Raw genomic sequence first — 22360 nt, forward strand, 5'->3', positions numbered from 1 at the left:
GTCCAAAGGCTGAAATAAATGTGGGTATTTGGATCGCATATTTTCCTCCGCTTCCCATGTCATTTCCTCTCAGTTGTTATTTCTCCACAGAACTTTAACTGAGGTCACTTCTTTGTTTCTAAGCCTCCGTACTTGCCTGTCTAATATGGCAATGGGTACCTCTTCATAAGTCAATTTCTCTGTCACGTGCACATCATTTACTGGGACGATCCTAGTAGGATCTCCAATACATTTCCGGAGCATCGAGACATAAACAACTGGATGGACCGACTCCAATTTTGGAGGTAGATCTAACTCATAGGCCACCTTGCCTATCTTGCGCACAATCTCATAAGGCCGAATATATCGGGGACTAAGCTTCCCCTTTTTGCCAATTCTAATAACGCCCTTCATTGGCGACACTTTTAAGAATACCCAATCCTTAACTTGGAACTCTAAGTCCCTTCGACGATTATCTGCATAGGACTTCTGACGACTTTGAGCTGCTAACAACCGATCTTGTATGAGCTTGACTTTCTCTACGGCTTGCTGGACCAAGTCTGGCCCCATCAACTGAGCCTCCCCTGTTTCAAAACACCCAATTGGGGATCTACATTTCCGCCCATATAAAGCCTCATACGGTGCCATTCGAATGCTAGAATGATAACTATTATTGTAAGCAAATTCAATGAGTGGCAAATGATCATCCCAATTACCTCCAAAATCTATCATACATGCCCGTAACATATCTTCAAGAGTCTGAATAGTACGTTCAGCTTGCCCATCGGTCTGCGGATGAAAGGCCGTGCTAAGGCGCACCTGGGTCCCTAGACCCTCTTGGAAAGACTTCCAAAAGTTAGCCGTAAACTGAGTCCCTCTATCGGAGATAATAGATACCGGAACGCCATAGATTCTCACTATCTCTTTAAGGTAAAGCCTTGCATAATATTCTGCCACATAGGTCGTTCTGACCGGTAAGAAATGAGCTGACTTTGTGAGTCTATCCACAATCACCCATATGGAATCATACTTACATCGAGAACGGGGTAAGCCTGAAATGAAGTCCATGTTAATCACTTCCCACTTCCAAGTTGGGATTTCTATAGCTTTCAGCAATCCACCCGGATTTTGGTGCTCGATTTTCACTTGTTGACAATTTGGACATTGAGCTACGAATTCCGCTATATCCTTCTTCATTCCATTGAACCAGTATATAGACTTAAGATCATGATACATTTTCGTCGCTCCGGGGTGAACAGAATAACGAGAACAATAAGCTTCTCTCAAAATTTGGTGGCGTAAACTTTCCACATCAGGGACACATAACCTGCCTCGGCATCGGAGAGCCCCGTCTCCTGAAATATCAAATGATGACTCCTCTTTCTGAGGGAGCGTATCTTTGTAGTGCATTAGCACAGGATCCTCGTATTGTCGCTCCTTCACCTCTGCTACTAACGACGAGACTGCAGAGTTCTGAATAGTAGTGCCCTTGCTACCTGAGTCCACCACTCGGACCCCTAGGCTAGCTAACTGTTGGAGCTCGCGAGCTATTTCCCTTTTTTCTGGTCGTACATCACTCAGACTCCCCATCGACCTACGGCTAAGAGCATCAGCCACAACATTCGCCTTTTTGGGGTGGTACAAAATATCCACATCATAGTCTTTTAGCAACTCTAGCCATCAGCGTTGCCGCAAATTCAACTATCTCTGTTTGAAGTTGTATTGAAGACTCTTATGATCTGTGTAAATATCCACGTGCACACCATATAAATAATGTCTCCATATCTTTAATGCATGAACCACCGCGGCCAATTCTAGATCATGGGTAGGATAATTCTGTTCATGTTTCCGAAATTGCCTTGAAGCATACGCAATCACTTTGCCATGTTGCATCAATACACAGCCCAGCCCAACATCTGAAGCATCACAATAAACAACGTATCCTTCCAATCCCTCTGGAAATGTCAAGACTGGGGCAGAAGTCAATCTATCCTTTAACTCTTGGAAACTACGTTCGCAAGCATCTGTCCATTTAAACTTTGCCGATTGCTGGGTCAACTTTGTGAGCAGAGCAGAAATAGAAGAAAAACCTTCAACGAACCTCCTGTAATAACCTGCTAAGCCCAGAAAGCTACGAACCTCCGTAGGAGTCGTGGGCCTTGGCCAAGTCTTCACGGCCTCAATCTTTGGACTATCCACTCGAATACCATCGGCTGCAACAATATGCCCCAGGAATGCAATTGAGTTCAACCAAAACTCGAACTTGGAAAACTTTGCAAATAACTCTCGAGTTCGAAGAACTCCAAGGACAGTCCGCAAATGATCCGCGTGTTCTGCCTCGGATCTAGAATACACCAAGATATCGTCAATGAATACAACCACAAATAAATCCAGGAAGGGTCTGAACACATCATTCATCAAATCCATAAATACCGCTGGCGCATTAGTTAGCCCAAATGACATCACTCGGAATTCAAAATAACCATATCTTGTTCTAAAAGCTGTCTTAAGGATATCTTTTTCCTTAACTCTCACTTGATGATACCCGGACCTCAAATCAATCTTTGAAAACCATTTGGCACCCTGCAATTGATCAAATAAATCATCAATCCTCGGGAGAGGATATTTATTCTTAATCGTCACCTTATTCAATTGCCAATAGTCAATGCACATTCTCAAGGAACCATCTTTCTTCCGGACAAACAACACAAGTGTTCCCCACGGGGATGAGCTAGGCCTAATGAAGCCTTTATCAAGCAAGTCTTTCAATTGCTCCTTCAACTCTTTCAATTCTGCGGGGGCCATTCTATAAGGAGGGATAGATATAGGTTTAGTGCCTGGAAACACATCAATGGCGAAATCAATCTCCCGCTCGGGACGAAGGCCTGGAAGCTCTTCCGGGAACACATCCGGAAATTCGTTCACTACGGGAACTGACTGAAGAGTCGGTGACTCAGCTTTTATATCTTGAACTCGCACTAGATGATAAATACAACCTTTTGTGATCATTTTCCTTGCCTTTAGGTAGGAAATAAACCTACCTTTTGGTGACGCCGTATTCCCTTTCCATTCTAAGATTGATTCTCCCGGAAATTGGAAACGAACCATTTTCATTTGGCAATCAACATTGGCATAACAAGAAGCCAACCAATCCATGCCCATAATCATATCAAAATCTACCATTTCTAGCTCATGCAAATCAATCATGGTACGATGATCACAAATCATAACTACACAATCTCTATATACTCGGCTAGCTATTACCGATTCACCCACGGGTGTAGACACCTCAAAAGGTTTGGTCGACTCCGGCTCGACTATAAATCGACCCGCAATATATGGTGTAACATATGATAATATGGAGCCCGGATCAATCAAAGCATATACATCCTGAGAGAATACCGATAATATACCTGTGACCACGTTAGGAGAAGACTCAAGATCTTGGCGTCCAGCCAAAGCATAGATATGGTGCTGAGGGCGCTAGAAATGGGAGTTCTCCCTTTGCCTCTACCATGGCAGACTGGCGCATGTGAACCTGGCCCCGTAGGGCGTACAGATGCTGAAGATCCGGCTATCGACCCTGATGGTTGGGCCCTACCTCTACCATGTACTGAGGGGCAATCACGCATGATATGGCCTGGTTGGCTACATGAGTAGCAAACATCTGAACCTGATCGGCATTGACCCCAATGTAGCTTCCCACACTAGGAACATCGTGGTGCGGGTGGCCTTGCCTGACCCGAATCATCTCTGAACTAAGACCCTTAAAAACTCTGACTCGGCCCCGAACGAGCGGATCTATCAAATCTCTGGCCTGAAAACCGTGGAGGTGCACTGGTCATAGAATAGCCCGAATGCCTGGGAAACTGCTGCCTGTGCCCACCTCTAAACTCGCTTGTCGGACCCGAAGATCTAGCCCTCTTGCTATACCCCTGATCTTGCTCACTCTCACTCCTCCGCTGTTGTAGGCTTTCTTCTAAGTTCTGAGCATGAGACTGAATGCGTACAATATCCATGCCGTCCTGAAGGGACGCAGTCAAGCATCGATCCATCAAATGTGGCCCTAGGCCTTTCACAAATCGGTGCACTCGATCACCCATGTCCGCTACCATGGCCGGAGCATACCTAGCCAAGGAGTTAAAGTGGAGGCTATACTCTAGGGAAGTCATACTACTTTGCCTCAAGTTCAAAAATTTATCGGCCCTAGCCCGCCGAACTTCTGGAGGCATGTAATGATAGAGAAAAGCATCAACACACTCTTGCCATACCGGGGGAGGTGCATTGGCCCCCCGTGAAACCATCCATACCGTATACCACTGGATCGAGACATCTCTTAATCTATATGACGCTAGCTCCACCGACTCGGTGTCTGAAGCATGTATCAACCGAAGCGTCCTTAGCATACCATCAATGAAATCTTGAGGATCCTCCTCCGGCTTTGACCCAATGAATTTCGGCGAGTTCAAAGTAATGAAAGCACGGGCCCTTGCACTAACAGCCCTTGCACTAACAGCCCTATCACCATGCCCTGAACTTTGCCTCTGAGTCTGGGCCGCAACCAATTAAGTCAACAAATTAATGGCCTCTTTTACATCTTGGCCGGAAGCATCCGGTGGAGAAGCTGGAGGTGCTGGGGCTGGGGCTGAGGCACCCTCACGCTCCTCAGTAATAGGCACCGTTTGGGATGACTGATATTGAGCCGCACTCTGGGACTCACCTGCCTCTACTACTGGTGGCGGTGCTCTTTCAGCCAGCTTTTCTGTCCCCGTCTTGCCCTTTTGGGCTGCTGTAGCCTTTCTCTTTTAAGGCATCTCCGAAATACACAACACACGATTTAGGAGCAAGAATGTCTTACATCATAGCTCTATCGCACGATTCTTATGAAGAAAAAAGGTCGTTTATTCCTAAAATGTCCGCAGCTTCTTGTTTATAAGTGTGACGCGCAACACACCTATAACCAAGATTCTACCAGACACGGCTCGTAGACACACCCTAGGACTGAACTGCTCTGATACCAATTTTGTCACGACCCGTCTAGAGGGCCGCAACGAGCGCCCGGTGCTAGCCCACCCGGGCACCCCTTGACTCCCTTTATACTTACGTCTAGGTGAACCACATAAATTAACATGCATTCCTATGCATCAATCGCATTAGTCCCATTGGACGACAACATCTTTAAATCATCATTGACATCTATGCCACATCAAATGTACATAAGCCGACAAGGCTACCAAAAGATATACAAAATATAGGCCGACAAGGCCGGACATGTCTACCCATATACACGTGATTGCGAGCCTCTAAGAAGAGTATAACATATCACCTGAGCGGGACAGGACCCCATTATGCCCATAATTATATACACAAAAGAATAAGTACCCAAAAGTTACGGCTCCGAATGAAATGGAGCACTGCTATGAAATCTCTGAGAAAGCAGCTATGGATCAAGTCTGTCTCCCTGTGCACCTGCGGGCATGATGCAGCATCCACAAACAAAAGGACGTCAGTACGAAGAATGTACTGAGTATGTAAAGCATGATCAACATCGATATAGAAGCATAATGAATAACATGTGAAGTTGCATATAGGAGGAGACAATAATATCATCATCATGGCACTTACTTACTTTCCATAGAGACATTCTGTTTCTACTGCGTATCCACATACATATACCCATATCCGTACTTGGTTACCCTCATGATCATTTACATCTCATATTCATAACATATTCGTACTCTTAATGATGTCATATACATAGCATATACATATATATATATATACAGGCATACATAGCGTACCCGACCATAGAGGTTCGGTGTTTCATACATACTTGGCCAACCAAGGCTCAAGGTTATATCTACCTGGCCCTACCAAGGCTTCAGGGTTATCCGTACCATCTGCAGATGTGTGCGCGCGTTACGTAATCGTATACATACATATACATATATTCGACCCGGCGTTATAAGCTCGGTGTTTCATTATAGCCCTTCATAGGCACACATAAGTATAATAGCCCATAGGCACCTTTAGCATCATTATTATTATCATTAAAATTTCTATCATCATTAGTATCGTTACGTCTATCTTATAGGCTTACTCGTCACATGAGGAGCGTAGTACAATCGTAGTACATATCAAGGATTATGAGTTTTCGAGCTCGGAAGATCAATCATTTGAAGACAACATACTCGTATAGAGGATTTAGAAATTTGGCCAAAGAACCATGCCTTATGAAAGAAGGGTTAGCCTTACATACCTTTTCGTCGAACTATTCTACACTTGCACGTACTACTCCGATGCTCACGTTTCTACCTTCATTAAGGTCATACTATCATTAGAATTGATAACTAGCACACATGACTAAAGCTAGAGAAAATCGGACAACAACTCCATCATTTATGCAACATTTTTCCATATCGTAATTCAACTCCCAAGGGTCAACAATACATTCTTAGTATCATAACAATAGCCATTAATCATCCACATTATCTAGGTTTCTCAATTTACTTTCATTTGTCCATGTTCATGGTCACAACACCCAACTTCGTCCGTTCATTTACACGTCTATTTCATGGTCTTAACGTCATTTATAACACATTCATGTCACAACACAACAACAATCATGATTCAACTCAAACTATGTCTCAAAACGTCACTATTCATCATTCATAACCCATTTTGCTATACTCTTCTAATGACCAAGCATTTCAACTCTCAAATACCTTAAACAATATAATTACCATGAATCTTACCTTAAATGTTGTAGGAACAAGCCTTTGTTGATAATACTCCACTTGAGCAAAAACCCTAGTTTTTCTCCATTTGGATTCCTTGACTTGGATGATCTTTAATGGGCTTGCTTACTCTTGACTCACTTGTTTTGTGTTGTTGATGACTTATAATCCTTGAAAACTTGTATAATAAATGTAGAGAGATGTTTTAGAGAGAAGGGGTGTGATATAGAAGTGAAATGAAATAAGCCTTGGTCCCCTTATTTAATGACTTGAAAATCTGATTTTGAAGTGCACAGTGGTCGTAAATGTGGTTTACGGTCCGTATTGCAGTTTACGGACCGTCCTTCGTGGTCGTTTTTAACCATAACAGAACCACAAACTCAGGCAGCAACATGGTGATTTACGACCATGGTTTACGGGCCGTAAATCACTTTACGGTCCGTATTCCAGGTCGTATTTTACCATTTGATCAATTGGCAGAAAGTTGAAGTTTTGAATGCCAAAATACGACTGGCCAGTTTACGGACCGTATACCATTTTACGGTCCGTATTTCACTTTACGACCAACTGGCCAGTTTGCAAACCTGTAACTTTTGACATCTCTAGACTTCTCATTCTAATCATTCACATCCATTTACATACATTGCTCATCTCACAGCTCGCCTTATCTTAGCCAACTTTCTCGCCTTACATCGGATGCCTTCGAAATCTCGCTTAGGGCCATCAAACGTCCTTTCTTACTCGTGAAACATCATACACTCGCACCTATCACTAGTTCAGTCACTTGCGTACCAACGGGAAATTTTCCGAGGTGTAACAATCAGTCACTTTCTTCTGTCGATGCCGTTCTTCAGCTGAAATCAAGGGTTAGTATAAGGAATTTCATTTCCTATAGCTGGGCTCTATCGCACGATCTTAGATATGAAAGAAGTATAACCATCCTAAATGTCCTGTAGCTTCCTGTTTATAGATGTGGTGCACAACACACCGATAAACAAGACTCTACTAGACACGGTCTGAAGACACTCCGAGGATGAACTGCTCTGATACCACTTTTGTCACGACCCAACCCCATGGGCCATGACTAGTGCCCGAGCTGGACACTCATATACGTACCTGTTAGATATAGTCAAACCAGATCTATGAAACAGTATGGAAACTCGCATAAGAACCCCAAAGGTTCATAACGTCATCATATATATACATACTCAGATAACCTATCTCCTGAGGAGTCACAACTAATCAAAACATAAAATGATACGCAAGCCGACAAGGCTGCCACTACATATCAATATCATGTGCAAGCCGACAAGGCTGCCACTACATACGAACATATCCATAGCACCTCGTATAGACACAGCTGAACAAACTTATACATAAGCCACACACATGTCTACAGACCTCTAAGAGTATCAATAGCGAAATGTGACGAGACAGGGCCCCGTCGTACCCCTAGGTAAACATATACGTACATCCTAAGATCTGTACCAAAAGTCTAGGCTCTGGAACAACAGAGCTCTCCAAGACAACTGAGTGGAAGTCTTATGCTGAAGGGTCACCAAACCGACTATCTGTACCTGCGGGCATGAAACGCAGCCCCCCGAAGAAAGGGGGTCAGTACGAGATATGTACTGAGTATATAAAAGATGAAATGCAATAAAGAGGATCATAACTGAAATAGAGATTACCGGAAACAAGTATGACTTTTAAAATATCAATACACTTGCCTTATGAAATGAAAATCATGCATATCAATATCATATATCATATCCGGCCCATTATGGGACTCGGTGAATAAGGCCGCCACATACCATCCTTGGCTCCATAATCACATCATCATATCATCACATCATCACATCATCCCATCATCACACCATCACAACATCATATATATATATATATATATACCGTATCCCGGCCCTCTAGTGAGGGACTCGGTGAACAATGCAGTGAAACTATGCACGAGAACGTATCCTGGCCCGGGACTCAGTGAAAGATGTATTGAGGCATGCACGAGTAGAGTAGTGAGCAACCATATGCAAATTAAATCATATCTGAGACTCAATAAGATAATAAAAATGAACCATCATATGAAAATTTAGACGATAGTCATATCAAGTACCTTTCGAATGTCACTACGGATTATATTAAAATAGAAATTCTGGAATCATATACACGTATCAAGACATAATGAAATAGCTTCTGGAAGTCAAGAACATTAGCCATCCTAGTGGCTCTAAGAATAGGAGCTTCTTTGGAGTCATATATATACGTCGTTTGTTTGTTTCATAAAGATCATGCCAAAAAGAAAAAAAGGGTTAGCTTTACATACATTTAACGCTTATTTAAATGTCCAACGTCTACTTCTTGAGCTCGTAGGTCTAAAATTAAGATAACATAAGCCACAGTTAGATCATCCACATCACTTACTTACCAATCCAAGTACGAATGAACCTTAACGAAATTCGGGCAGCATTTCCCCTAAAAACATAACAATCCTCGAGATTCCAATATAGCCAAACATCAATCAAAATACCAACAACAACACCAACAATTTCATATCCAACTAGAATTAAATCCATTCTTAAATCACTTCCAAAACAGCCCAGTATACATTCGTATACCAATGCTTGTATACACTTCTTTATTTTCGTTTATCTATAGTATAACAACAAACACAACAACAACAACAACAACTACAGCCAATCTCACGATATTCCAGCCCACAAAACCATTCATAACAAGCACCAAACAGCCCCAAAATATTGTCACAAAACAGCCACCGATCCATAAATCTCAATAAAACAACAAACAAATTTATAATGCTATTTTCTCCGTTCTAATCCGTTAAAATTCTAAATGAACTTATTAAAAATGAAAAAGGGACCTTAATCTTACCTTAAGTATGCAGCAACCACGTCAACACTCTTCTTCTTGGCTAATTTTTAGCTCAAATTGAAGGCAATGCAATGTACAACACTTTTCTCTTCATGAGCTTCGGGATTCGGGGCTCGGATTTTGATCAACACTTGGTTTTTCTCTCTAAGGATTTCCTCCCTCTCTCTCTAGAATTTTCTGGGTCTTTTTGGTCTGAAAATGAGGAGGAGAAGACTGAAACTTCCCTTAAATAACAAGGCAAATGGGCCTGACCCGGATTGGAATCGGGTTGGGCCCATTTCACTGTCCAGCTTGACCTTTCTGCCTTAAAATGTCCATAACTCTTTATCCCGATGTCACATACAGGCCCACGACCTATGGTTGGAAAGGTATTTCAATTATATACAACTTTCATTTTAGGGTTTTTCCCAAATTCCCAAATAATGATGGGGTTATGGCCTCACGAAGTCAAATCACTCGAAAACGTAACTTAAAAACATCTTTTTGGATGGCTTACACTTGGATTTGGCTCAAGGGTCCTTATTGAGTTGTGTTTAACTTCACATATATTGTCCATATAACTTATCATATGTCCTTTATAAAAATCCCATCATGTTTGCCCCTCTTTAGCTTATGGTTACGAGGGCTATATATATTTTAACGTATTATACCAATCATATTGTACGAATTCCAAATATCATACTCATGCTACTACTGTAGAATTTCATTCTTTATACTTGTGATATTTTCTCCTCCTCAAGCTCACATTAAGCCGTATGTCGCCTTAGTAACACGAAATTTTTTGGGGTGTAACAAATATCCTCATTACTATTAACCTCATTCATCACGCATATCTTTTTAGGCTTACTCGTCATACGAGGAACTTTGTATTATCGTGGCGTATCAAGAATCGTGAGCTTACTAGCTCGGAAGATCAATCATTTGAAGGATATTATAGTCTTATAGAAAATTTAGATATTTGGTCAAAGAACAATGCCTTATGAAAGAAGGGTTAGCCTTACATACCTTTTCTGTTCAACTATTTCACACTTGCGCGTTCTCCTCCAATGCTAGCGTTTCTACCTTCATTAAAGTCATGCTATCATTAGAATCGATAGCTAGCATATATGACCAAAACTAGAGAAAATCAGATAGCATCTCCTCTATTTATACGACATTCCTCCATAACGTATATCAACTCCTAAACGTCAATAATACATTCACAATACCATAACCATAGTCATTATTCATCCACATTATCCACATTTATTGGTTTACCTTCAATCACCCATATCCATGGATTTAACACACGACTATGTCCATTCACGTACATTGCTCATCTCATGTTCTCAACATCATTTATAACATATTTACATCACAATACATCAAGACTCATAACTCAATTCAAACTATTACTCAAAATGGCACTATTCCACATTCATGACCCATTTAGCCATACCTCTCTACAATCCAAGTATTTCAACTCTTAAATACCTTAAACAACATAGAAACATCATAAATCTTACCTTAGATGTCGTAGGAACAAGCTTTGATTGATAATGCTCCACTTGAGCAAAATCCTAGTTTATCTCCAATGAGATTTCTTGACTTGTATGATCCTTAATGGGTTTCCTTATACTTGATTCACTTAGTTTATGCTGTTGATCATGAAATATCCTTGAATTCTTGTGGAATTTATGTAGAGAGATGTTTTAGAGAGAGGGGGTGTCATGTAGAAGTGAAATGAAATGAAATAATAAACTTGGTCCCCTTTTTAATAACCCAAAATCTGATCTGAAATGAACAGTCGTCGAAAGTGCACAGTGGTCGTAAACCCAGTTTACGATCCATATTCTAGTTTACGGGCCGTATTTCGTGGTCGTATTTAAGCATAACAGAACCAGAAAGGTATGGTGGAGTCATGGTGATTTACGATCACGGTTTACGGGCCATATTTCGATTTACGGTCCGTATTCTAAGTCGTATTTAACCATTTGATCATTTGGCAGAAAGTTGAAGTTTTGGAAGTCAAAATACGACATGGCAGTTTACGGGTCGTATACCACTTTACGGTCCGTATTTCATTTTACGACCAACTGGCCAAAGTGCAAACCTGTGACTTTTCCACATTCTCAGAACCTATAGTTAGTCATCATCGAGCATAACCTATCTCTTATTGCAATCGCCTTTGGAATCTTACTTAGGGTCATCAATGTCATTTCATACTCATGGAAATATCGTATACTTGTACTCCTCACTAGTTCATTCACTTGTGCAACAACGGAGGATTTTTCCGAGGTGTAACATTCTTCCCCTCTTAAGAACATTCGTCCTCGAATGTTAAAGTCCTCGGGGATTCTATAACAATTTCGCCAGAGTCTCCCCTATAACATGACACTACCATCCTGTCACAATAACCCATAATACCAATGCCTCACAGGGCCACTATATAATAGCAATAGAATTGGTCCACACACGACCCAAAAGCATAAAAGGAAAACATACATACCTTATAATCTTGACGTCTCATCTTGGATCTCTTCCAAGGGCTGAAATAAATGCGGGTATCTGGATCGCATACTTTCTTCCACCTCCCATGTCATTTCTTCTCGTTTACTGCTCCTCCATAGAACCTTAACTGAGGCCACCTCTTTGTTTCTAAGCCTCCGTACTTGCCTATCTAGAAGGGCAATGGGCACTTCTTCATAAGTCAACTTTTCTGTCACTTGCACATCGCTTATTGGCACGATTTTAGTAGGATCTCCAATACATTTTCGAAGCATCGAGACATGGAAAACTGGATGGACTGACTCCAAATCCGGAGGTAAATCTAACTCATAGGCCACTTTGCCCACTTTGCGCACAATATCATAAGGCCCAATATATTGGGGACTAAGCTTCCCCTTTTTGCCAAATCTGATAACACCCTTCATTGGCGACACTTTCAAGAATACCCAATCTTTAACTTGAAACTCTAAGTCTTTTCGACGATTATCCGCATAGGACTTTTGACGACTTTGGGCTGCTAACAACCGATCTTGTATGAGCTTCACCTTCTCTATGGCTTGCTGGACCAAGTCTGGCCCTATCAATCTAGCCTCTCCTGTTTCAAACCACCCAATTGGGGACCTACACTTTCGCCCATATAAAGCTTCATACGATACCATTTGAATGCTAGAATGGTAACTATTATTGTAAGAAAATTCAATGAGTGGCAAATGATCATCCCAATTTCCCCCAAAATCTATCATACATGCCCGTAACATATCTTCAAGAGTCTGAATGGTGCGCTTAGCTTGTCCATCGGTCTGCGGGTGAAATGTCGTGCTAAGGCTCACTTAGGTCTCTAGACCCTCTTGGAAAGACTTCCAAAAATTGGCTGTGAACTGAGTCCCTCTATTAGAGATAATAGATACTGGAACACCATGGAGTCGCACTATCTCCTTAACATAAAGCCTTGCATAATCTTCTGCCACATAGGTCGTTCTGACTGGTATGAAATGAGCTGACTTGGTGAGTCTATCCAAAATCACCCATATAGAGTCATACTTGCGTCGTGAACGGGGTAAGCCTGTAATGATGTCCATGTTAATCACTTCCCACTTCCAAGTTGGAATCTCTATGGCCTGCGACAATCCACCCGGCTTTTGATGCTCGATTTTCACTTGTTGACAATTGGGACATTGAGCTACAAATTCCGCTATATCTTTCTTCATTCCATTCCACCAATATATAGACTTAAGGTCATGGTACATTTTCGTCGCTCCGGGGTGGACAGAATAACGGGAACAATGAGCTTCTCGAAAATCTGGTGGCGTAGACCTGCCACATTGGGAACACATAATCTACCTCTACATCGAAGAACTCCATCTCCTGAGATATCAAATGATGACTCCTCTTTCTGAGGGAGTGTACCTCTGTACTGCATTAGCATGGAATCTTCGTATTGTCGCTCTTTCACTTCTGCTACTAGCGACGAGACTGCTGAATTCTGAATAGTAGCTCCCCTGCTACCTGAGTCCACTACTCGAACTCCTAGACTAGCTAGCTGCTGGAGCTCATGAGCCATTTCTGTCTTCTCTGGTCGTACATCACATAAACTTCTCATCGATCTACGGCTAAGAGCATCAGCCACAACATTTGCCTTTCCGGGGTGATACAAGATATCCACATCATAATCTTTTAGCAATTCCAACCATCGTCGTTGCCGTAAATTAAACTCTTTCTCCTTGAAGATATACTGTAGACTCTTATGATCTGTATAAATATCCACATGGACACCATATAAATACTGTCTCCATATTTTTAACGCGTGAACCACTGCGGCCAATTATAAATCATGGGTTGGATAATTCTGCTCATGTTTCCATAATTGCCATGAAGCATACGCAATCACTTTGCCATGTTGCATCAATACACAGCCTAGACCAATGCCCGAAGCATCGCAATAAACAACATATCCTTCCAATCCCTCTGGAAGTGTCAAGACTGGGGCGGAAGTCAATCTACTTGTCAACTCTTGGAAGCTACACCCATAAGCATCTGTCCATTGAAACTTTGCCGATTTCTGGGTCAACTATGTGAGTGGTGCAGAAATAGAAGAAAAACCTTCAACAAATCTCCTGTAATAACTTGCTAAGCCCAGAAAGCTGCAAACCTCCGTAGGAGTCGTGGGCCTTGGCCAAGTCTTCATGGCCTCAATCTTTTGACTATCCACTCGAATACCATCGGCTGCAACAATATGCCCTAAAAATGTCACTGAGTTCAACCAAAACTCACATTTGGAAAACTTTGCAAACAACTCTCGAGTTCGAAGAACTCCAAGGATAGGACGCAAATGATCCGCATGTTCTGCCTCGGACCTAGAATATACCAAGATGTCATCGATGAATACAATCACAAACAGATCCAGGAAGGGCCTAAACACATTGTTCATCAAATCCATAAACACTACCGGTGCATTAGTTATCCCAAATGACATTACCCGGAACTCAAAATGACTGTATCTTGTCCTGAAGGCTGTCTTAGGGATATCTTTCTCCCTAACTCTCACTTGGTGATCCCGGACCTCAAATCAATCTTTGAAACCCATTTGGCGCCTTGCAATTGATCAAATAAGTCATCAATCCTCGGAAGAGAATATTTATTCTTAATCGTCACCTTATTCAATTACCGGTAATCAATGCACATTCTCAAGGAGAAATCTTTCTTTCGGACAAACAATATGGGTGCTCCCCACGGGGATGAACTAGGCCTAATAAAGACTTTTTCAAGCAAGTCTTTCAGCTGCTCCTTCAACTCTTTCAATTCTGCGGGAGCTATTCTATAAGGAGGGAGAGATATAGGCTTAGTGCCTGGCAACACATCAATGGCAAAATCAATCTCCCGTTCGGGAGGAAGGCCTAGAAGATCTTCCGGGAACACATCCGAAAATGCATTTACTACGGGGACTGACTGAAGAGTCGGCGATTCAGCTTCTATATCTTGAACTCGGACTAGATGGTAGATGCAACCTTTTGTGATCATTTTCCTTGCCTTTATATTGGAAATAAACCCACCCTTTGGTGACGCCGTATTCCCTTTCCATTCTAGGACTGGTTCTCCCGAAAATTGAAAATGAACCATTTTCATTCTACAATCAACATTGGCATAACAAGAAGCCAACCAAACCATGCCCATAATGACATCAAAATCCACCATTTCTAACTCATGCAAGTCAATCATGGTACGACGATCACAAATCACAATTACACAATTTCTATATACTCAGCTAGCTATTACCGATTCACCAACGGGTGTAGTCACCTCAAAAGGTTTAATCGACTCCGGCTTGACTCTAAATCGACCTGCAATAGATGGAGTAACATATGACAATGTGGAACCCGAAACAATCAAGGCATATACATCATGAGAGAATACCGATAATATACTTGTGACCACGTCAGGAGAAGACTCAAGATCTTGACGTCTAGCCAAAGCATAAACACGGTGCTGAGGACCGCTAGAGCTGGGAACTCTCACTCTGCCTCTACCATGGCCGACTGGCGCATGTGAACCCGGCCCCATAGGGCGTATAGAGGCTGAAGATCCGGCTACCGACCCTGGAGGATGGGTCCTACCTCTACCATGAACTGAGGGGCAATCACTCATGATATGGCCTGGTTGACCACATGAATAGCAACCCTCTAAACCCAATTGGCATTGACCCCAATGAAACTTCCCACACTGGGAACATCGTGGTACGGGTGGCCTTGCCTGACCCGAAACACCTCTGAACTGAGACCCTGAAAAACTCTGACTCGGCCTGGAACGAGTAGATCTATCGAATCTCTGGCCTGGAAACCGTGGAGGTGCACTAGTCATAGCATAGCCTGAATGCCTGGGAAACTGCTGCCTGTGTCCACCTCTGAACTAACACATCGAACCTGAAGATCTGGCCCTCTTGCTATGACCCCTATCTTGCTCGCGTTCACTTCTCTGCTGTTGTAAACTTTCTTCTAAGTTCTGAACATGAGCCTGAATGCGTGCAATGTCCATGTTGTCCTGAAGGGACGCAGTCAAGCATCTATCCATCAAATGTGGCCCTAGGCCCTTCACAAATCGGTGTACCCGGTCGCCCATATCCGCTACCATGGACAAAGCATACCTGGCCAAAGAATGGAAGCGGAGACTATATTCTGGAGCACTCATGCAACCTTGCCTCAAATTTAAGAACTTATCGGCTCTAGCTCGCCGAACTTCTGAAGGCATGTAATGTCGGAGGAAAGCATCAACAAACTCTTGCTATACCGGGGGAGGTGCATTGGCTCCTCGTGAAGCCATCCAAACCGTATACCATTGGATCGAGACATCTCTCAATCTATACGATTCTAACTCCACCGACTCGGTGTCCGAAGCATATATTAAACGAAGCGTCGTCAACATACCATCAATAAAATCCTGAGGGTCCTCCTCCGGCTTTGACCTAAAGAATTTCGGAGGGTTCAAAGTAATGAAATCACGGACCCTTGCGCTAATAGCCCTATCACGTTGCCCTGAACTTTGCCTCTGAGTCTGGGCCGCAACCAATTGAGTCAGCAAATTGATGGCCTCTTTCACATCTTGTTCTGAAGCATCCGGTGGAGGAGCTGGAGCTGGGGTTGAGGCTCCCTCACGCTCCTCTAATATAGGTACTGATCGGGAGGACTGAGATTGAGCCGCACTCTGGGACTCACTTTTCTCTACTACCGGTGGCGGTGCTCTTTCAGCCCGCTTTTCTGCCACAGTCTTGCCCTTTTGGGCTGCCGTAGCCTTTCTCTTTACAGGCATTTCTGCAATACATAACACGCGGTTAAGGATCAAGAATTTCTTATATCATAACTCTATCGCACGATTCTTATGGAGAAAGAAGGTCATTCATTCCTAAATTATCCGCAACTTCTTGTTTATAAGTGTGGCGCGCAACACACCCACCTGGGAACCCCTTTGCTTACACTTATACTTACATCTAGGTGAGCCACATAATTTAACATACTTCTATTCATTCATCATGCTAGTCCCATTGGACAACAATGTCTTTATATCATCATTGGCATCTGTGCCACATCAATATACATGAGCCGACAAGGCTATCAAAATGATACACAAAATATAGGCCGACAAGGACAGACATATCTAACCATATACACATGTCTACGAGCCTCTAAGGAGAGTATAACATATCACATAAGCGGGACAGGACCACGCTGTGCCCATATTTATGTACACAAAAGAATAAGTACCCAAAAGCTATAGCTCCGAATGAAGTGGAGCTCTGCTATGTAGTCTCTGAGAATGTGGCTATAGATCAAGCCTGTCTCTCTGTGCACCTGCGGGCATGACGCAGCGTCTACAAACAAAAGGATGTCAGTACGAAGAATGTACTGAGTATGTAAAGCATAGTCAATATCAATATAGAAGCATAATCAACAACATAAGAAAATAGCACAAGATGGGAGATAGTGATATCATCGTCATAGGCACTTACTTGCCTTTCATAGGATTTCCCGGTTCTAATGCGTATTTGGATACTTACATCCAAATCATATCCGTTCCATATTTGTACTCGTGTTCATATACATGCCTTTATTCACATTCATATCGTATCATATTCGTATTCATATTTTATACATAATCATATCATATACATAGCATTTCCATAACATACCCGACCCCGAAGGTTCGGTGTTTCACGTACCTGACCATGGCTAGGCTTGGTGATCATACATACCTGGCCAACCAAGGCTCAGTGTTACACATACCTGGCCCTACCAAGGCTCAGTGTCATCCATACCCAACTGCAGTGGTGTGCGTGTGTTACGTAAACATACATACATATACATCTATACATATACTACCCGGCCATATACGCTTGGTGTTTCATAGTAGCCATACAAGGGCATACATACATATAGCTCATAAGCATCTTTACTATTATCATTACTATCATCATCGTCATCGTTATTATCATCGCTATTACCATTACAGTCGTCATCAATATCCTCATTACTATTATCCTCACGTCACACATATCTTTATAGGCTTACTCGTCATACGAGGAACTCTGTATGATCGTGGCGTATCAACAATCGTGAGCTTACTAGCTCGAAAGATCAATCATTTGAAGGATATTATAGTCTTATAGAAAATTTAGATATTTGGTCAAAGAACCATGCTTATGAAAGAAGGGTTAGCCTTACATACCTTTTCTGTTCAACTATTTCACACTTGCGCGTTCTCCTCCAATGCTAGCGTTTCTACCTTCATTAAAGTCATGCTATCATTAGAATCGATAGCTAGCATATATGACCAAAACTAGAGAAAATCAGACAGCATCTCCTCTATTTATACGACATTCCTCCATAACGTATATCAACTCCTAAACGTCAATAATACATTCACAATACCATAACCATAGTCATTATTCATCCACATTATCCACATTTCTTGGTTTACCTTCAATCACCCATATCCATGGCTATAACACACGACTATGTCCATTCACGTACATTGCTCATCTCATGTTCTCAACATCATTTATAACATATTTACATCACAATACATCAAGACTCATAACTCAATTCAAACTATTACTCAAAATGGCACTATTCCACATTCATGACCCATTTTGCCATACCTCTCTACAATCCAAGTATTTCAACTCTTAAATACCTTAAACAACATAGAAAAATCATAAATCTTACCTTAGATGTCGTAGGAACAAGCTTTGATTGATAATACTCCACTTGAGCAAAACCCTAGTTTATCTCCAATGAGATTTCTTGACTTGTATGATCCTTAATGGGTTTCCTTATACTTGATTCACTTAGTTTATGTTGTTGATCATGAAATATCCTTGAATTCTTGTGGAATTTATGTAGAGAGATGTTTTAGAGAGAGGGGGTGTCATGTAGAAGTGAAATGAAATGAAATAATAAACTTGGTCCCCTTTTTAATAACCCAAAATCTGATCTGAAATGAACAGTCGTCGAAAGTGCACAGTGGTCGTAAACCCAGTTTACGGTCCATATTCTAGTTTACGGGTCGTATTTCGTGGTCGTATTTAAGCATAACAGAACCAGAAAGGTATGCTGGAGTCATGGTGATTTACAATCACGGTTTACGGGCCGTATTTCGATTTACGGTCCGTATTCCAAGTCGTATTTAACCATTTGATCATTTGGCAGAAAGTTGAAGTTTTGGAAGTCAAAATACGACATGGCAGTTTACGGGCCGTATACCACTTTACGGTTCGTATTTCATTTTACGCCCTACTGGCCAAAGTGCAAACCTGTGACTTTTCCACATTCTCAGAACCTATAGTTAGTCATCATCGAGCATAACCTATCTCTTATTGGAATCGCCTTTGGAATCTTACTTAGGGTCATCAATGTAATTTCATACTCATGGAAATATTGTATACTTGTACTCCTCACTAGTTCATTCACTTGTGCAACAACAGAGGATTTTTTCGAGGTGTTACAAGTTTCATCACCGAGCAGTGGACCAGCATCCATTGGAGCCTCGGTCTCAGGGACTGGCTTAGCCCTTTGATTTGCTTCGGCAGCTGGTGCATGCCCGGACCTTCTGGTCCTTTGCAGGGGGGGTCTCCTCGGATGAAGCATCACTTGAAATATCAACGTATACAATTGACCTTAGAGGAGTCGGGTAAAGAACTTCTTCCCCACCTGTGTGCATACTGGAGCTGACGGTCCTTCCCCGGCTGAAGAAAGTGGTGGAATGGTGGTATACCCCTCCGGAATAGAATCAACGGAAGGGGTCACACCAACCCTTCGAACGAGGAAATCAGGCTCTGTTTCATCTCTTAGAGTCCGAATGACGCTTCTTGCCCTCTTCTTCGGTTTCTGCCCTTTGTCTGAGGGGTTTCTCCGCCTTTTGTTGGCAGCAGCAATGATACGGGATGTACCCGCTGAATCAAATTCGGGAGCTGGCGCAGCTGGCTCGACTGCTGGCTTCGGTCTGGGTTCCATCAAACCCTTGGGTAAACCTGAATACCGAAGAGGTTATGAAAAAGGGGAAAGGAAAAGGTAGAAAATGCGATAAATTCTGACCCAAGCATAGAATTACCGTGGTTTTGAGCGACCCATCGGCCACGCGACAGGATTCCCCATGTCCGTGCTTCATGGGTGTGTTGGCTAAGGAGAGCACCAACCCATTCATTCATGTTCCGGACAGCCGGAGGTATCCATGCCACGGCTGGTATAAAAAAGGAGACAAATCGTGTTAATACGAAAGGGAAAGCGTTTGACAAAGCATTCTAGGGTAACTATTAAAAGAATTGAGAAACTTACGATTATCATTCCACCTCTATGGAAAGGGCATATAGTTGGCCGGAATAATGTCCGCGATCCTCACCGGACGTAGCGCTCTAGCCAACCTCGGTCTCTGTCTTCATCCATCTTCGAAAAGATCGGGTTCCGGCTTCGCTAGGTGAGCTTTATCACACCCCCTCGGAACAACCTCGGGGAATATAATCGGATGAAGTGAGCCATTGTAAACTCCTTCTTCACGTTATTGGTCAACAGCCAGAGGCAGGCCATGGTCCTCCAGACTATCGGACCAATCTGGGCCAAAGTTACATTATATGTCTGGCACATATCCAAAATAACCGGATCGATTGGGGGGTCGAGCTTGAGTGTAAAAGGATAGGTGTAAATGTATAAGAAGCCCTCCCGATGATCGGTGATCGATTCGTTGGGTCCGGGGGTAAACACTTGCATCGAACGGTTATCCTATCCGCAATCAGCCCGGACTTGATCAAGTTTGTCCTCGGTAATGGACGATGGATACCTCCTTACATCAAACCCTCTATCAGCAACTGGAGAAGGCTTCTCAACTTCAAACTCCTTGTTATAGTTGGGTTTGGACGGTACAATGTCCAAAGAAGTGGGCTCAACGACGGTTGTTCCCTTGGGTTGTGAAGTTGGCTCGATTCCTTGAGAAGAAACCAGGAGAACATCCTGGGAGGTGGTTTCGGTGTTGGCAGACATTTGAATTAGATAAGTAAAAAGGAGATTCGGTTAACTCGATGAGGGAGAAGGAACAAGTTACAAAAAATAAGAGTGAAGAAGCAATTGAGAGAAAATTTCAAAATGGCAAAGTGAGAGAAGAAGCAAAGTAGCACTTTCAGTCAAAGGAACGGCAGTAGAAAAGTTGACGAAGTTGGTCTTTTTATGATCGAAACAAATAGGAAGGGGGATGATCACGATCAAAGAAGAAATTGGAGAGAAGGACGAGCAGTGAGTGAAAGAAGTGAAGAAGGGGAAGTGAAAATGGTAAAATGAGTCACTGCAACAATATGCCCTAAAAATGTCACTGAGTTCAACCAAAACTCACATTTGGAAAACTTTGCAAACAACTCTCGAGTTCGAAGAACTCCAAGGATAGGACGCAAATGATCCGCATGTTCTGCCTCGGACCTAGAATATACCAAGATGTCATCGATGAATACAATCACAAACAGATCCAGGAAGGGCCTAAACACATTGTTCATCAAATCCATAAACACTGCCGGTGCATTAGTTATCCCAAATGACATTACCCGGAACTCAAAATGACTGTATCTTGTCCTGAAGGCTGTCTTAGGGATATCTTTCTCCCTAACTCTCACTTGGTGATCCCGGACCTCAAATCAATCTTTGAAACCCATTTGGCGCCTTGCAATTGATCAAATAAGTCATCAATCCTCGGAAGAGAATATTTATTCTTAATCGTCACCTTATTCAATTACCGGTAATCAATGCACATTCTCAAGGAGCAATCTTTCTTTCGGACAAACAATACGGGTGCTCCCCACGGGGATGAACTAGGCCTAATAAAGCCTTTTTCAAGCAAGTCTTTCAGCTGCTCCTTCAACTCTTTCAATTCTGCGGGAGCTATTCTATAAGGAGGGAGAGATATAGGCTTAGTGCCTGGCAACACATCAATGGCAAAATCAATCTCCCGTTCGGGAGGAAGGCCTAGAAGATCTTCCGGGAACACATCCGAAAATGCATTTACTACGGGGACTGACTGAAGAGTCGGCGATTCAGCTTCTATATCTTGAACCCGGACTAGATGGTAGATGCAACCTTTTATGATCATTTTCCTTGCCTTTATATTGGAAATAAACCCACCCTTTGGTGACGCCGTATTCCCTTTCCATTCTAGGACTGGTTCTCCCGAAAATTGAAAATGAACCATTTTCATTCTACAATCAACATTGGCATAACAAGAAGCCAACCAAACCA

This window comes from Lycium barbarum, chromosome 8, assembly GCF_019175385.1.
Source record: "Lycium barbarum isolate Lr01 chromosome 8, ASM1917538v2, whole genome shotgun sequence".
NCBI lineage: Eukaryota > Viridiplantae > Streptophyta > Magnoliopsida > Solanales > Solanaceae > Lycium > Lycium barbarum.